Below are 15,462 nucleotides of genomic sequence, written 5' to 3' on the forward strand. Positions count from 1 at the left end.
CTCCCTGCCCCCCCCCCGCAGAAGCATGCGTGGAGCTTCCCCTTCGGCGGCATGACGTCGGGCGACCCCCTGAGGCAGGCGCCCGGCTTGAGCAACGGGACGTCGGGAGCCCCCAGATATGAAGTGACTGTCGGAGAAACTGGAAGCTTAAACAAGGGCCGGCCGGCAAGCGTGGAGGTTTGGGACGAATTGATTTCCAAGGCGCGCGGCAAAGGCCTGGTCTGACTGTCAGAAGCGCTGGAAGACACTTTAAGAAGAGTCCTAGGCTGGCCGCCTGGCACACACCTGACGATTCCATCTACTGGGGAGGATAAGGCAGGAGGATCATGAGTTGGAGACCGGCCTGGGCAACTTAGCCAGACCTGTCTCAAAATTTAGAAGAAGGCAAGAGGGTGTAGTTCAGTGCTACATCTCTAGTCTAGTGTGATTCTTGGAATCTTTTTTTTTTTTTTTTTTTTTTTTTTTTTTGGTACCAGGGATTGAACTCGGGACCTTGTGCTTTCGAGGCAGCAGCGGCACCACCAAGCTAAATGCATGGACCATTTTTTTTTTTAATCGGGGAAGGTTAGATTTACATTTTTATTTTATTTAGTGGTACCGGGGATCGGACTTGGGTCCTTGTGCTTGCCAGGCAGGCGGCAGAACCACTAAGCTAAATCCCCAGTCCTTCCTCTTTGTTTTTCTACTACATCTGTGCTTGAGATGCTGTCTGGCCTACAACTTATGATGTATATTGAAGTTGGATCTCTTCTTTTTTTTATCAATCAGGAAGCTAATTTAAAAAGGTTAATAGCTTCCCAGACTTAATGCCTTACTCTTGCCCCAGACCTAAAATGAGGAAGTTAAAGATACAGTAGTGTGTGCAGGCTGGGGAATAAGTCCTGGAATCCCTTGACTTGTTCATGCTGTAGCAAAACAAATATTTGTTTCCAGAACTCAGCATTGTGGTTTCATGCTATGTCCTTCAAGTTCATTTCCTGAAATCTCTTGATCCTGGCTCTTGTCCTAGTAAATACAATTTTGTCTTCAATTGCAACTCCAAAGCTGTTTCTTCTGTGATACCTGCCCTGGTTAATTTAGGCAAATGAGCTCTTCCTATTTCTCATGTTTCTTACGTGTACTATGCTTACACATTAATTTTAAACCAGAAGTACTGCTCTCCAAGTTAGAGTTTTTGGTCTTCCTATGCTATGAGCTTCCTAAGGGCCAGGATTATGTGGCTGCTCTTTTCCTGAGTCTGCCTCAGCACAGTGTTGTGTGTGTGAGCAAACTATTCATTTTTCCTATTCTAAGGGTAAGGACTTAGGATTGGTGATAGATGTCCATCAGGCTAATCAGGACAAGCCTTGTAGCTGTTGAGCTCTTAAGCCCAGCCCAGCTCTTGGTCTTTTTTTCATGACCAGCTCTAAGCCCTAGGTGAGTTTCTCTGATTCAAGGTGTCACCACTGGCTGAAATGCCGAAGACTCCTACAGTAAGTCTTTAGTCTCCAATCTGTCTAGTGTGACGCAGAGTTGAAGAAAAACTTAAGACAGAGTTAAAGAGAAAGTGTGAACTGCGACAGCCAATGTTCCTTTGGCAAAAGGCACTGGCCTATCTCACCCACCAAGTTTTATTATTCATCAATCAGGGTAAAAGATAAAGGATGTGTATAGATGTGCAATATGTGCAATTACCATAGAAATGAATGCAGGCAGGGCTTTAAAGAGAAGAGTAAAAGCATTTTCAAATTAGAAGCAAGATAGACAAAACATGGTTGTAATTAGAGCATTGTCCTTAAAGCCACAAAAGCACTAATTGTGCAAACGGACTTTGGCTGCAGTGTACTCCAACCTCAGCTACACGTGTTATCTCCTGTTAGCCCCACAGCTTCATAGGCCATTACTCTGGTCTTCGCCATGGCTGTTAGTGGGGAGGTCTTATTGACCTGTGCACTATCACAGTGCTTATGCGATGCTTCTGAGTCACATAGCTTCGGCCATGTGATGCTTCTCCTTCTCTCTTCTCTGTTTTTTTTGGTTTTTTGAGACAGGGTCTCACTATGTAGTTGAGACTGACCTGGAACTCACTATGTAGCCCAGGCTGGTCTTGAACTTAGCAATCCTCCTGCATCAGCCTCACAAGTGCTGGGATCACAGGCATGTGCCACCACACCCGGCTCAGACTTGCTTCTTAAACCAGTTGAGGGATTTAACTCTGCAGCCTATACTGGTTGCAGCATGTTTTGGGCATAATCATTATTGCGGGATCTAGCACTGAAACCTTCAGGACCTTATTGTAGACTGGCTTCCAGGTGCTAATTATTCCATTCAGTTGTCTTCCCATACTAACCCAGAGGAAGACCTAATCACCCTTATCTCCAAGCCTTTGTTTTTTTTTTGGAGGAGCAAGGGGAAAGGAGAGAAGAGGTGTCATTACATAATTTTATTGTGGAAAATTTCAACCATTTCATGAAGTACAGAGAACAGGCTAAGGAAGGTCTATGTACTTATAACTTAGAGTCAACAATGGACAACAAACGATTAACTTGATTTTGAGTTCACCCCTACTCCTTCATTGGCTAACTTTGAAGGAAAACTTAGATAACCATATTGATTTTATTCATAAATATTTTAGTAAAATATTTAAAATATTTAAAAGAAGTCTGTACAAACATTACCATAAGATTATCACATAAGATTATCATTGGTTCCACAGATTGAACTCAGGTCCTTGCTCCTGCGAGACAGGCGGTGGAACCACTGAGCTAAATCCCTGGCCCCTAGTATCATTATATTTTTAAAATTTGACTTGAAGTTGGGCATGGTGGCACATGCCTGTAGTTCCTGCTACTTGGGAGGCTGGATCAGGAGAATCACCTGAGCCCAAGAGATTGAGGGCAGTGTAGGCAACATAGACCTCATCTTAAATAAATGAACAATAACTGCAGTTTTAAAATATTAAATATCCAGTCAGTGCATGAATAGCCCCAGATTTTTTTCCTAAATAGTATTTTGCACTTATTTGTGTGCCTCAGGATTTACACACTGCATTTGCTTGAAATGTTTCTTCCATTTCCTTCATTTATAGGCTTTTCTTTTTCCGATCTCCTCTCTTTTGAACTAAATTGGATGACTTGCCCTATGCAGTCCCCACATTCTGCATTTGGCTGAGTATGTGTTCGTGTTGTCAGTGTGTTCTGTCAAGAGAGTAGCAGACTGAGGAGTGTGATCAGATCTGGGGTTGATCTGGGGTCAAAGCTACTTCAGAATGGTGTTGTGTATTTCTGTCTGGAGGCATATCTTTTTGGGCTCCCTCTCTTTTTTTTTGAAACGGTAGTGGCCATTGATGATTGTTAACTAAAAATCTGTTAATTTTATTAGGATTTGCAAAATGATGATACTCTTACCTTCCTTTCTTCATTTATTAGCTGATAAATTTTTATAGAGAGAAACTACCCTTCACCAAATAGGAGTTATTCTGGAGGTAGAGTTTGTACAGAGATGCAAGCTGAATGTTTGATTCTTTTATCAAATTAATTAATTATTTGAGGGTTTTTTTTTTTTTTTGAGACAGTCTCACCATGTAATTCAGCCTAGCCTTGAACTCACTATGTAGTCTAGGCTGGCCTTGAATTTGCAGTGATTCATCTACCTCTGCCTCCCAAGTGCTGGGATTACAGGCATGAACCACTATGCCCAATGTATCAAATTTATTTGTTTTTATTAGAACTCATTGCAGTATGTAATGATCTCATTCCTCATGGGGAGTTGGTACGTGTATATAACATCTTAGTTATTTTCTGTTATATTTTTAATCTCCCTCCTCTCCCCTCCATCTCCCTCTGTCAATTTTCAGTATGTTGAAATAATAAATATACTTTTGCAGGGGGCGGTACTGGTGACTGAACATGGGGCCTTGAGAGGTAGGTATGGTACCACTCAGCTAATCCCCAGCTTGATAAAATAATAAATAATGAAATCCCTTTGAAAGAGAAATCTTTATAATTACCATTAACATTACATTAATTGGGGTCTAGGGACTGTAGTTTGCTTAGTGGTAGAATACTTGCCTGACACATGTAAGATCCTGGGTTCATTTCTCTGCACTACAAGAAAAAAATGCATGAATTTAGCACTATTTATGGGTTTAAACCCCTTGCTATTATTATATTATTCTCATTTAACTACAGACTTCTCCATGACTGGGTAGTGGGAGCCTTTCCAGGTTGGCTCCTAAATTTGTTGGACAGAAGCTTTGAAAATCTTCATTGCTTGCTCAAGTCAGCCAAAAACCATCCATTTCTTTAAGGAGCCCTATTTCCTTTTAACTAAAGTATGATATTTAGAGGCTACAATCTTTCTTCCTGGTTTTCTTTTCCCCTCATTATTATATATTACATGCTCATAATAAAAACAAAAATCAGGCTAGGTATGTGACACAAGGCAGAAATATTGTGATAGAGCAAAGTTACTTAGTTCATGGCAGCCAGGAAGCAGAGGAAGGGAACAGTGCCAGATAAAAGAACCAAATTCACACTTCCACGACTCACCCAGACGTACCAACAAGTGTGCTTCACCAGTCCCCCGGGTGGCTCCCAAGCTGATCAAGTTGACACAGTCCAATTTAACTGTTACAAGGACACATCTTTTCTTGGCTGTTCTGGTGTGTCAGGGCTCTGATCATCTGATCTGCCTGGTGAATTCACAGAGTACACACCAGTGGCTGCTCCAGGGTGAACTTCTATTGGTTTACATTCAAACCAGAAAATCCAGGGTGGCTCCTGGGAGGAAGAGTCTCGCAACTCATTTCAGTCTAGAATCTAGGCTCACTGTGACTTCAGAATTCATCAAACTCTAGTATATGGGTTGGGGTGAGTAGAGACCTCTCACCTTTTCAATCTCTGAAATAAGCACTCATGAGTGAGCCCATAAATATAGCACCAAAGCACCAAAAGGGATAATTTGATAATGTGGGTCATGGAATCGTAAACTGGGACATTATCAAACATTCATTTAAAGAGTAGAATCAAGCTATAATTAGATCCAAGCTTGGGTTACTTTTTTCACAGTTGCTTGTTTTTTTAATCTACTAACTATCCCTGTAGTCTTATGAGATCTGCCAGCTGATTCCATTCCCCACAAGTTCTCAGCTATGAATTTCCAGGAAGAAAATTTCTGCAGCTATTTCTAGGGCCTACACACATTTCTGAGGTCAGTTACAGCACGGTGCTTTGGGATGTGTCCAGTTGTCTGTGAAGGACCAGGTCATAGCTTCCAAGAGAAGTTTCCTAAGCCACGTAGTTGTGTTGTTGTGGATGCCTCAATGGCCTGAATCTATTCAAAACGTCTCCCTTTCATGATCACGTTGACTTTATGGAAGCCACACAGTGCCAGATCTGGTGAATGAGGTGTGTGAGTGCACAAGATGATTTTTTTTGACAAAAAGTGCCATTAATATTTTGAAGTGATTGAGGACACTGAGGCAGATGTGATAAAAATCTCATAAAAGAGGACTTTCAAAACAGCTTCAGAAAGTGACAATAATGATAGGATAAATTTGTTCAAAGTGAGCATGAGTATTTTGAAGATTAATGGCAACATGTTTTCTACTGTATACAAGTTTTAAAATTAATTTTAACCATACTTTGTAATTAAAAAAATTTTAGCAGCCACGTTAAAAAATAAAGAGATGAAATTAACTTTAACAATGCATTTTATTCAGCCCAATATTTTCAAATTTCAGTGGGTAAGCAATGTTTTGAAATTGAGATGATTTACAATGTTTTTGTACTACATCTTTGCATTCAGTGTGTTTTACATTTATAGCAAGCAGCATCTCCATTAGGACTAGCTGCATGTCAGGTACTCAATAGTCATATGTGGCTTACTGGACAGGGCAGGACCAGATAAATAAAAGCAGATTTGTAACACACCGCTGTTGTGCATGAGAACATTATTTCTGTGCCCTCATGTTCCACATAAAGTCTTCCTTGTTTTTTTTGAGACAGGGTCTTACTATGTAGCTCAGGCTGGCCTCAAACTTGCAAGGATACTCCTGCCTCCACCTCCTGAGTGCTGGAATTACAGGGATCTGCCGCCAAACATGGCTAGAAATCTTTAAATTCCTGTTCTAACATATGCTGAAGAATCAAGCTTCTTCCTCAATTACTAAAGATCTTAGTTCGTGGAACTTTTATGTACCTGATGTCTTCTGCTTTCAAAAAGCCTCTAACAAATAGTCTAAATGGATCTATGGACATTTTGCTTTAAAAAAACTATTAGAAAATTTAGTTCCAGTATATGAAAAAATATTTACCAGATGATGACAGATTATGAGGTTGAGTATTTACCAGAACACTCAGAAAACCTGTTGTATCCTGTGAAACAAGCAGGCACATCAACCCCCGCCCCCACCACCTGTGAGTTGCTTACAGCTCATCGACAGGGTCATAATCTGTAAATCCTTTGTGCCTCCCTACCTTTGGACAATCCAGGGATGAGGCTGTTGTTAGCAGAGTCTGTTGTGCAAGGTAGTGGGCCATGTGGTGAGTGAGTCTTCCATTCCTTCATTGTGAATTGCATTGCTTACCTGGAAACAAGCAATATACATATCAATTTATATACATAGTACTAGGTGAAAAGAGCCCCAAACCAGGACCAGACCAGGACCATAACAAGCCTTTATTATGGGGAGGGTCTGCTAGGCTGTCTTCGAACAAAGGAAACATGGCAGCACAGGGAGCGTCTTTTATAGGGGTGGGGTGGGCTTAGCTTGGGTGGAGTTGAGTGAGGTAGTTTTAAGAGATTGGAGGAGCCTATGACAACACTAGGAGGGGCTTGTGACATCCCTAGCTGCTAGCCGGTAACAAATATGAGGTTACTCTTTTAGCAGGAGAAGGGGCATGATGGGAAGAAGAAGCCTGTCCTTTGTTGGGAAAAGCCATATTTTAACATGGAGGCTGCTATTCCATGTGGCAGCCATTTTAAGGCAAGGGAAATCTAACACATACAACGAGTCACCCTTCTGAGGACATTCAGTGTATTTGCTGCTGAAGTAAGCACATCGCTTCTGAGGACATTTAATTGAACAGGCCAAGGTTCTTCAACTGTATTTCAATTCTACTTAATTGTTGTGGCTTAAGAGAGAAATTGAAGAACAGAATAGAGAAAATAAGGAATAAAACAGATCATTTGCCAATATTTATAATGCACCTATCTCCTTCCTTAGCTTGAAGTTAATCTGTAAAAATATGTGTTTATGAATCAGACAAATCAGCTCCACTGTATAGGTAACTATTTTTGTGTTTCTAAGATTTGTCTGTTTTGCTGAGGACAAATAGCACATGTGCTGAAGGTTCACTTGCACAGATTTTGTAAGATCATGAGTAGGCCTATAGGGGGAACAGATGTAACTCCCAAACCTGCTAGATATCCAAAACACAAGTTGGTATTTTCTAAAATCAAAGAATGAATTCTAGGAACAATGAGATTAAGTGTAGGAAGAGTTTATTGAGAGAAAGATAGCTTCTGTCTGAGACAGAGGGGGATGGGAAAGTGGGTTGCTTGCCTACCCTGCTTCTCAAAGGTGTTTTATGGAAAAAAGCCATGAAGTGAGACAGGTTCAAGGTGGGACAAAACTATAGTCAACTAGTAATATTACAAGTGTAGTCACTTAGGTATTATTGATCCAATGAGAAATCACAAGGTGGACAAAACTATGAACAGCCAATAAGATTATGACAAGTGTAGTGGCTTAGGCAGTACTGAGTAAATAGGGATCCAATGGGGAAGCATGTCAGGTAGCAAGCATATAAAGAACTAAGCAAGGATTTTCAGTAAGGGGTGGGTCCTGGATGTTTCCCAGAAGATCCTGGTCCCCCCTCAGGCAACTGATACCTATTTAGAATATCAATCACATCTATTTATCCTATGCGGATGTGATAGTTTCTCTCCTTTTATAGTGCTGGCCTTCAGTGAATGTGTTTTGATTGTCCTCCATGTTTACTTCTGGAGTACCGCCCTGCCTAACTGACAACAAGATATCTAATTGACTTACCTATTCTACAATACTAGGATGACAGGTGTGCGCCACCAAATCCAGATCCAGATCTTCTTGGAGGCAAGTGCTCCATCTTTGAATTAAAGTCCTGGCATGTTTTAGCTTGTATTTTGAGACAGGGTCTTACAAGTTGCCAGGGTTAGCCTTGACCTTGCAATCCTCCCATGTCATCCTTGGGAGCAGCTGGGCTGTGGACTTGTGCCACCGTGTCAGGCTTCTATCATGGATTTCTAATTTAATTTCACTCTGGTTGGTGAACATACTTTATATGATTTCAGTCTTTTAACATGTATTGTAAATTAAAATTCACTTGTGCAAACCCATAGATTGTACAGCACCAAGGATAAACCTTAACGCAAACCACAGACTGGGCAGGAAAGCTGTGTTAGTATCAGTTCATCAGCTGTGACAAATGCACCACCCCGGTGGGGCCATCGGCAGTGGGGCAGGCTGTGTACGTGTGGGGAAGGGGATGTGGGACCTCTGTACCTTCCCTTCAATTTTGCTATAAATTTGAAATGGCTGTTAAAAAAGTCTTTACAAAAATCTATTGGAAGGTACCATGTACTTGGGCAGTATTACTTAAGATGTGGTCTGTGGTCCATGGCCAGTCAATGAACTGTTTGTTACTGGTCTGCCATAGCTGAGGAGCTTGTTCCCGGATGTAAAACAGTGTATTGTTTTCTTTATCCAAAACAGTCTCGAGGCAGGAGATTAGAGTGGGGCTGGCTACTGGACAAGTAGAGATTCTAGACACATGCACGGAACACAGTTTCCAAGCCCAGCCCTGGGAACCAATCAGAAAGTGCTATCTTCAATCTTTTTGCAGAACTCAGGCAGGTTTTTGGTGGGATGGCCTAGAAGTGATGTCAGCCTGAGGAGTGGGAGATACAAAAGATAGCAGCCATTAAACTGTTGGCCACTGTAAGCTCCTGCATTGTTCTGCTCCTGACTCGACAGGGTACTTCTGTTCCTGCTTTTAATTGGCCTGCACTCACTGTGCAGAGGATATTTCTTTCTTTCTTTTCATTTTTTCTTTTTGGTTTTTGGAGACAGGGTCCCACTATGTAGTTGAGACTGACCTGGAACTCACTATGTAGCCCCGCACGGTCTTGAACTCACATTGATCCTCCTGCCTCAGCCTCCTGAGTGCTGGGATTAGAGGCATGTGCCACCATGCCCAGCTTGTAGAGGATATTTCTTTTTCTACTTTTAATAAATGTAAAACCTTGCTACCTTTCATATTTATTTGACCCATTCTTGCTTCGGGATGACAGACTAGAAGGAGCCCATATCACCCAGAACCCTAGTAATAGTCTTGCTATAAAAAGAAAATTTATCTGAATGGGACAGCATACTTACTGATGTAGACCACACTTTGAATGCACATAACACTGGAAGAAGGGTTTCAAACAGAAATTTGACAGACACAAGCTTCCTTACGATCTAGTAAGAGAGGTGAGACATTTATATTTGTGCGTCTTGTTATTAGGTAAGTTGTAATAAGATGAACCAAACAATAAGGAAGAAGCTTTCAAAGGTTAAAAAAAAAAAAAAAAAGAAAAATCTGGTCATGCTTGTTGGAAGCCTTTGTATTTGCAGTGATGGCTGTGTTTTGACGGGATAGGTAAGGGTGACTGCAAGATAGCTGAGGTACAACAGAATAAGCAAAGGCTTAGAAATGGGAAAATGAAGAATGCTTTTTAAGACTCTTATGTAGTTGATTTTGATGGAAAACAGGATGCAAGGCAAACAGAGTGAGGTTAGGTCAGAAAGATTTTTGAGGCCATGTTACAAAGGACTTAGATTCTGTACCGTGGAGTTGCTTTTCGATTTGGTGGACAATGAAGGCCCCACCGACATGGAACTGACAAGGAGCTGACATGACTCAAGTGTAAAATCGACCTCATATCACTGAGAAGCCATTTAGAGTGAGGGGAGGGGACACGGTTGGGAGGCTATGCAAATAGCAGTCCCTGGGTAGTGAGGGACAGACCCAGGGTGGTGGACCCAGGGTGGTGGTCGTGAGGCCTTAAAAGAATGGTAATGTATCAAACAATGGCAGTGACGCTTACAGGTCTTGAAAAGTTCCCACGTACGGCAGAGGGAAAGCAAAGACACTAGAAAGGTGAGGGTACAAAGATCAAGGCCAGCAAGGTGACAGGGAGAGCTGGGCTGGTGGGAAGATGACGACTTTGGCGTAGGCCATGCTTGAGGTGCTTGGCGAGACATCCACGCAGAAATGAGTCAGTGGCTGGAGAGCCGTGTGAGCACTAGTGATTTCAGTGTGGCAGGCAACAGGCCAGAGAGGATCAGGGAGCCATGGGGCTGACATGCTCCGCAAGAGAAGGAAGAACTGAGAGGGAGGAGAGACTGAGCTACGAGAGAACACGGGGTGAGGGCTGTGTCGTGAAGGAATGGTGGTTTGCTTTTTCTTTTTACTTGAGACGGTCTCACTGTGTAGTTGAGACTGACCTGGAACATCTCAGACTCACAGCGATCCACCTGCCTCAGCCTCCCCAGTGCTGGGATTACAGGCGAGTGCCACCATGTCCAGCTAAGGAATGAATGGTGGTTTGGAAGGGCAAAACCACAAAGCACCTCGGCAGTCAATGTTCAAGGAAGAAGACAGAATGGGGCACAGCTTCACAGCCTGCAGGGCTGGGGAGGTTGCTGAAGACTCAGTGTTGGCAGTAGTATTGGGGACACTCTAAGGTGCCACTCTAAGTCGCTGGAGAAGATCTAAGATGGCCAATTTTAAGTAGTAGGATTGAGGGAAACACTTCTTCCTGGAGGGGGAAATGTTTGTGGGCTCGCTGGGGAGAAGGAGCCAGGTGAGAAGAGGAAACTGGAGCCGCAGATGGGGGGGAGTCTGGCAAAAGGAGCCCAAAGGGGAGAGGGGAGGCCAAGGAAGTGACCCTCGCGGGAAGGGATTGGGTTTCTCTTTGGACACAGGGAGGAGGATGAGAAGGCGAGCTGGGACCGAGAGCCACTTGGACATGCGGGGGCAGGAGGCCGGACGTGTTCTTGGCAGGCGACTCGACCTTCTTGTGAAAATCAGAGGTGAGGTCACCAGGAACCGATGGGGCCCAGGGGAAGATGTGAGAAGAAGACAAAGGACTGGAACACCTGAGAGCGAGACAAGGGGGCCGCTCGGGACGGGTAGACGGGCGGCTTAGGCTCATTTTTAATTTTATTTTTGTTATTTATTTTTTAGTACTGGGGAATCGAACCCGGGTCCTTGTGCTTGCAAGGCAGGCGGCAGAACCACTGCGCTAAATCCCCGGACCCTAGGTTCATTTAAAAAAAAAAAAAAAAAATCAGTCTCTTTGAAGCCACCTATTGTCCGGAATAGACATCAGCTTATTCTATTTTCTCCTTGCTCAATCCCTCCTACCGTAGTTTCGCTGCTTTCTTTCTAGTTTGTAATAACTATAAAATTTGTACATCAAGAAAACCCCCAAATGTATGCATTAGTCTCCCACCTTTGCCCACATTTTTGTTTTAATCTTACACGTGCATTTATATGTTTTATGCATTTCTTGAGACAGGGTCTCACCATGTAGCCCAGGTCAAATAAGAAAACAGGGAGCAAGTACATTTTCAAACGTCTAAGCAGCGTCTGCTTCTAGCAAAATGAAGTAACAGTCTGGAGTTACTCTCCTACCTAGAACAATCAAAACAAAGAGAAAACACGTGAAACAGTGGTTTTCAGGTAAAGAGGGATAGCGACTCCCGAGAAGAGGAGAGGTCTGAGGTGAGCCCAGGGTACCAGCTCACTGTCTAGAGACACCAAGGTCGTGGTTCGAGGAGGGTCTGTGATGTCCCCTGAAAGTCCATGCGTTGAAGCCTTGGTCCCTAACACAGCAGTGCTCAGAGGAGGACTTGGGGGGGGGTGATTAGCTTGGAAAGGTTCTTAGCATCATCAGCAGTGAATGAGTCATTGATATTTAGGTCAGTAGTGGTATAGTCAATTGATTTAGGATGCGGAAATAACCTTTTGCTTCCGTTGCAGTGGTCAATTATCATAAATCTGCCTCCTTTTCCTGATGGGTTTTCTTAATTAAAAGTGGAAAACACAGTCCTGGCCTAATCAACCAAAGGTCATAGGCACACAGCTGAGGCCCAATGATGTCAGGTTGTTGGGTGGATCAGTTCTGGGACTTGAAGCAATCTCCGTATCAGGGAGGCTACCAAAGATGTAAGGCCAGGGTGCAGTGGGTAAAGGGGGTTAAGTGAAATGCAAACAAGTTTGCGTCTTGATTCTCACTGGCTGTCTGTGAGAATCTGGACTGGAAAATAGGTTCAAGGATGCTTCTTGGAGATTAGGAAGTCAGGTAGCTACATGGTGTGTCTAGAAGCCTTTTCTGGTACCTGCATCTGGGTGAAAAATCACTGCTATGTTTCCATGTTCAAGACTTAGACCTTCCAGGCAAAGGTAAATTATTTCATTCTTACTGATTTGTCAGAAACAGCAAAGTTTCTGATACGCTAAGATTTTAGGACAAAGTTTGTCCATGAGAGAGCAGGAGCCATTCCAAAAGTGGTTTGTTATGACATTTTATAGTTGCATCATGACCGTGGGGGAAATACGATTTCCAGTTAATTTTGTAGCAGGCTTTATCTGTACCCATGTGTTAGCTTAACTGTTGGTAGGGCAGAATTTTCCTTTCTCAGTCAGAGTTGTTTTTTACTTTCTCAACAAAGTACCTGGAGAGAGAATTGCTTGGCTTATTTATTTATTTATTTATTTTGTTTTTTTGAGACAGGGTCTCACTATGTAGTTGAGACTGAGCTGGAACTCACTATGTAGCCCAGGCTGGTTTTGAACTCAACAGGGATCCTTCTGCCTCAGCCTCCCGAGTGCTGGGATTATAGGCATGTGCCACCATGCCCGGCTTGCTTGACTGTTTATTAAAAACAAAACAAAACAAAACATGAGATACTTCACAGCATATAGTACATCATTGATGAATACAAAAAAAAAATTGCTATGTTAAAAACTAAACAGGCCAGGTATGGTGGTGCATGCCTGTAATCCCAGCACTCAGGAGGCTGAGGCAGGAGGATCGCTGTGAGTTTGAGATCAGCCTGGGCTACATAGTGAGTTTCAGGTCAATCTCAACTACATAGTGAGACCCTGTCTCAAAAAAAAAGAGCAAAAAGCAAAAAAACAAAAACTAAAACTAAACAGAACCCTAAAACATTCATGAAGATCTGCTGGTGGCTACTGGTGCTGAGAGGAAAGGGGGGCTACTAAGACTGAAAGAGCTGATAGCTGCTGGCATTTGAAACCCAGAGCTGTTAACACCAAGAAAGCTACATTTTGCCAACTCCAGATTTCTATACAAATTGAGCAAGAACCCTCGGCTGTTTGCTAACATTTTGGAAGCTGATTTGGGGCCTTCCTCTATTGAGGGCCCTGAAGAAGAGGGCTCAAGAACCAGTCTGTGTTTGATTTCAATCCTACATATGGCTAAGAAATCACACCAGCTGGGGGCCAGTGGGGTGGGAAGAAGAAAAGACCTAAGAAGGACAGAAGGCAAGAGGTGAGGACCAAAGCCCCTACTATAAGGCCAGAAGCCATTGAATCCTCACTTGAGTTATGTCTCTGCTGAGTGTGTTTGAACCAAAAGCACAATATGAATCATGATTTGATGCTGAAAAAATACATTAAGAAGCCAGGGTAAGACTGTTGGGTGGTAGATCAGAGCATAAACTTGTAAATCTGAGCTTGCAGGAGGGTGCCACCAATTGTTAGACGTGATTCTGGGTAAATTTGTCTCTTGGCAATTAGAGATTAAGATGCTCTGCCTCATGGGTGAGTCCCAGGTAGAGCATGGCTTGCAAAGGCTTAATGCAGGCCTGGCATCTGCTAGGAGGAGCTCCTCCCTGAGCAGGCCGGATGCTGAGAAATGAAGGAAGAGAAGGAAACCCAAGGAGAGGAAAACAGACCCAACAAGGTTCTAGAAACCCCAAAACACTGCGAGGAGGGAAAGGAGTTGAGTCAAGCCTGGGCTTAATACCAGCTCAGGCTCCTCCTATTTACCCAAGACCCCAGGAACTCAGCCCATAAACTTATTGAGCCCAGCATCTTCTTCCCTGCAGGGCAGATGTACAAACTAAATGAGGTAGCCTATGTAAGATCCTAGCTCCCATCAGAAATTGAGTGATAGTAGCTGAGAGCAATAATACAAAATTTCAGTATTAAAATATCACGCTTTGATGGTACTGGCAAAGAAACAGATCTGAGGATCAGTGGAACAGATTGGAAGACACAAAAACAATTCCAGATGTACTCAGCTACCTCATCTTTGACAGAGGAGCTGACCATCCTCAGTGGAGGAAAGATAGCCTCTTTAATAAATGGTGTTGGAAAAACTGGATTTCAACCTGCCCAAGATTAAAACTGGACCCTTATCTTTCACCATGCACTAAATTAAAATCCAAGTAGATTAAAGATCTAAATATAAAACAGAAACACTAAACTTGTGGGAAGATAAGTTAGGCAGAACTCTTGAAGACATTGACATAGGAAAAGACCTTATGAGCAAATCCTCAGTAGCATGGGAACTAACAGAAAGAATCAACAACTGGGATCTAATCTTATTAAAATCTTCTGCACTGCAAAAGAAACCATCAACAGAACTAAGAGACAACCTACAATGTGGGAAAAAATTTTTACTAGCTGCTCCTCAGACAAAGGACTATCATCTAGAATATATAAAGAACTCAAAACAATCAGCCTCCCCAAATATAAAGACCCAATTAAAAAACGGGCATCTGAAATGAACAGACATTTCTCAGACAAAGAAGTAAAAGCAGCAAGTAAATTTATGAAAAAATGTTCCACATCACTGGTCATTGGAGAGATGCAGATGAAAACAACACTGAAATTCCACCTCACCCCACAAAGAATGGCTGCTATCAAGAAATTAAACAATAACAAATGTTGGCGGGGTTGTGGGGAGAAAGGAAATCTTTTCCATTGTTGGTGGGAGTGCAGACTGGTGCAACCACTATGGAAATCAATATGGAGATACCTCAAAGAGCTGAGACTAGAGGTTCCATTTGACCCAGTCATCCCTCTGCTGGGTATCTTCTCAAAAGAATTAAAAGAATCATACCACAGTGATATATGCATACCCATGTTTATAGCGGCACAGTCTGTAATAGCTAAAAGTTAGAAACAGCCCATTTACCCATCAGTTGGAAACTGGATAAAAAAATAATGTGTTTTTTCTATAAAATGGAATACTACTCAGCCATAAATAATGAGAAATTAGCCGGGTGTGGTGGTGCATGCCTGTAATCCTAGCACTCAGGAGGCTGAGGCAGGAGGATCACTGTGAGTTCGAGACAAGCCTGGGCTACATAGTGAGTTCCAGGTCAGTTTCAACTACATAATGAGACCCTGTCTCAAA

Source organism: Fukomys damarensis, unplaced genomic scaffold (genome assembly GCF_012274545.1).
Source record: "Fukomys damarensis isolate Sample0158 unplaced genomic scaffold, DMR_v1.0_HiC HiC_scaffold_9, whole genome shotgun sequence".
Lineage (NCBI taxonomy): Eukaryota > Metazoa > Chordata > Mammalia > Rodentia > Bathyergidae > Fukomys > Fukomys damarensis.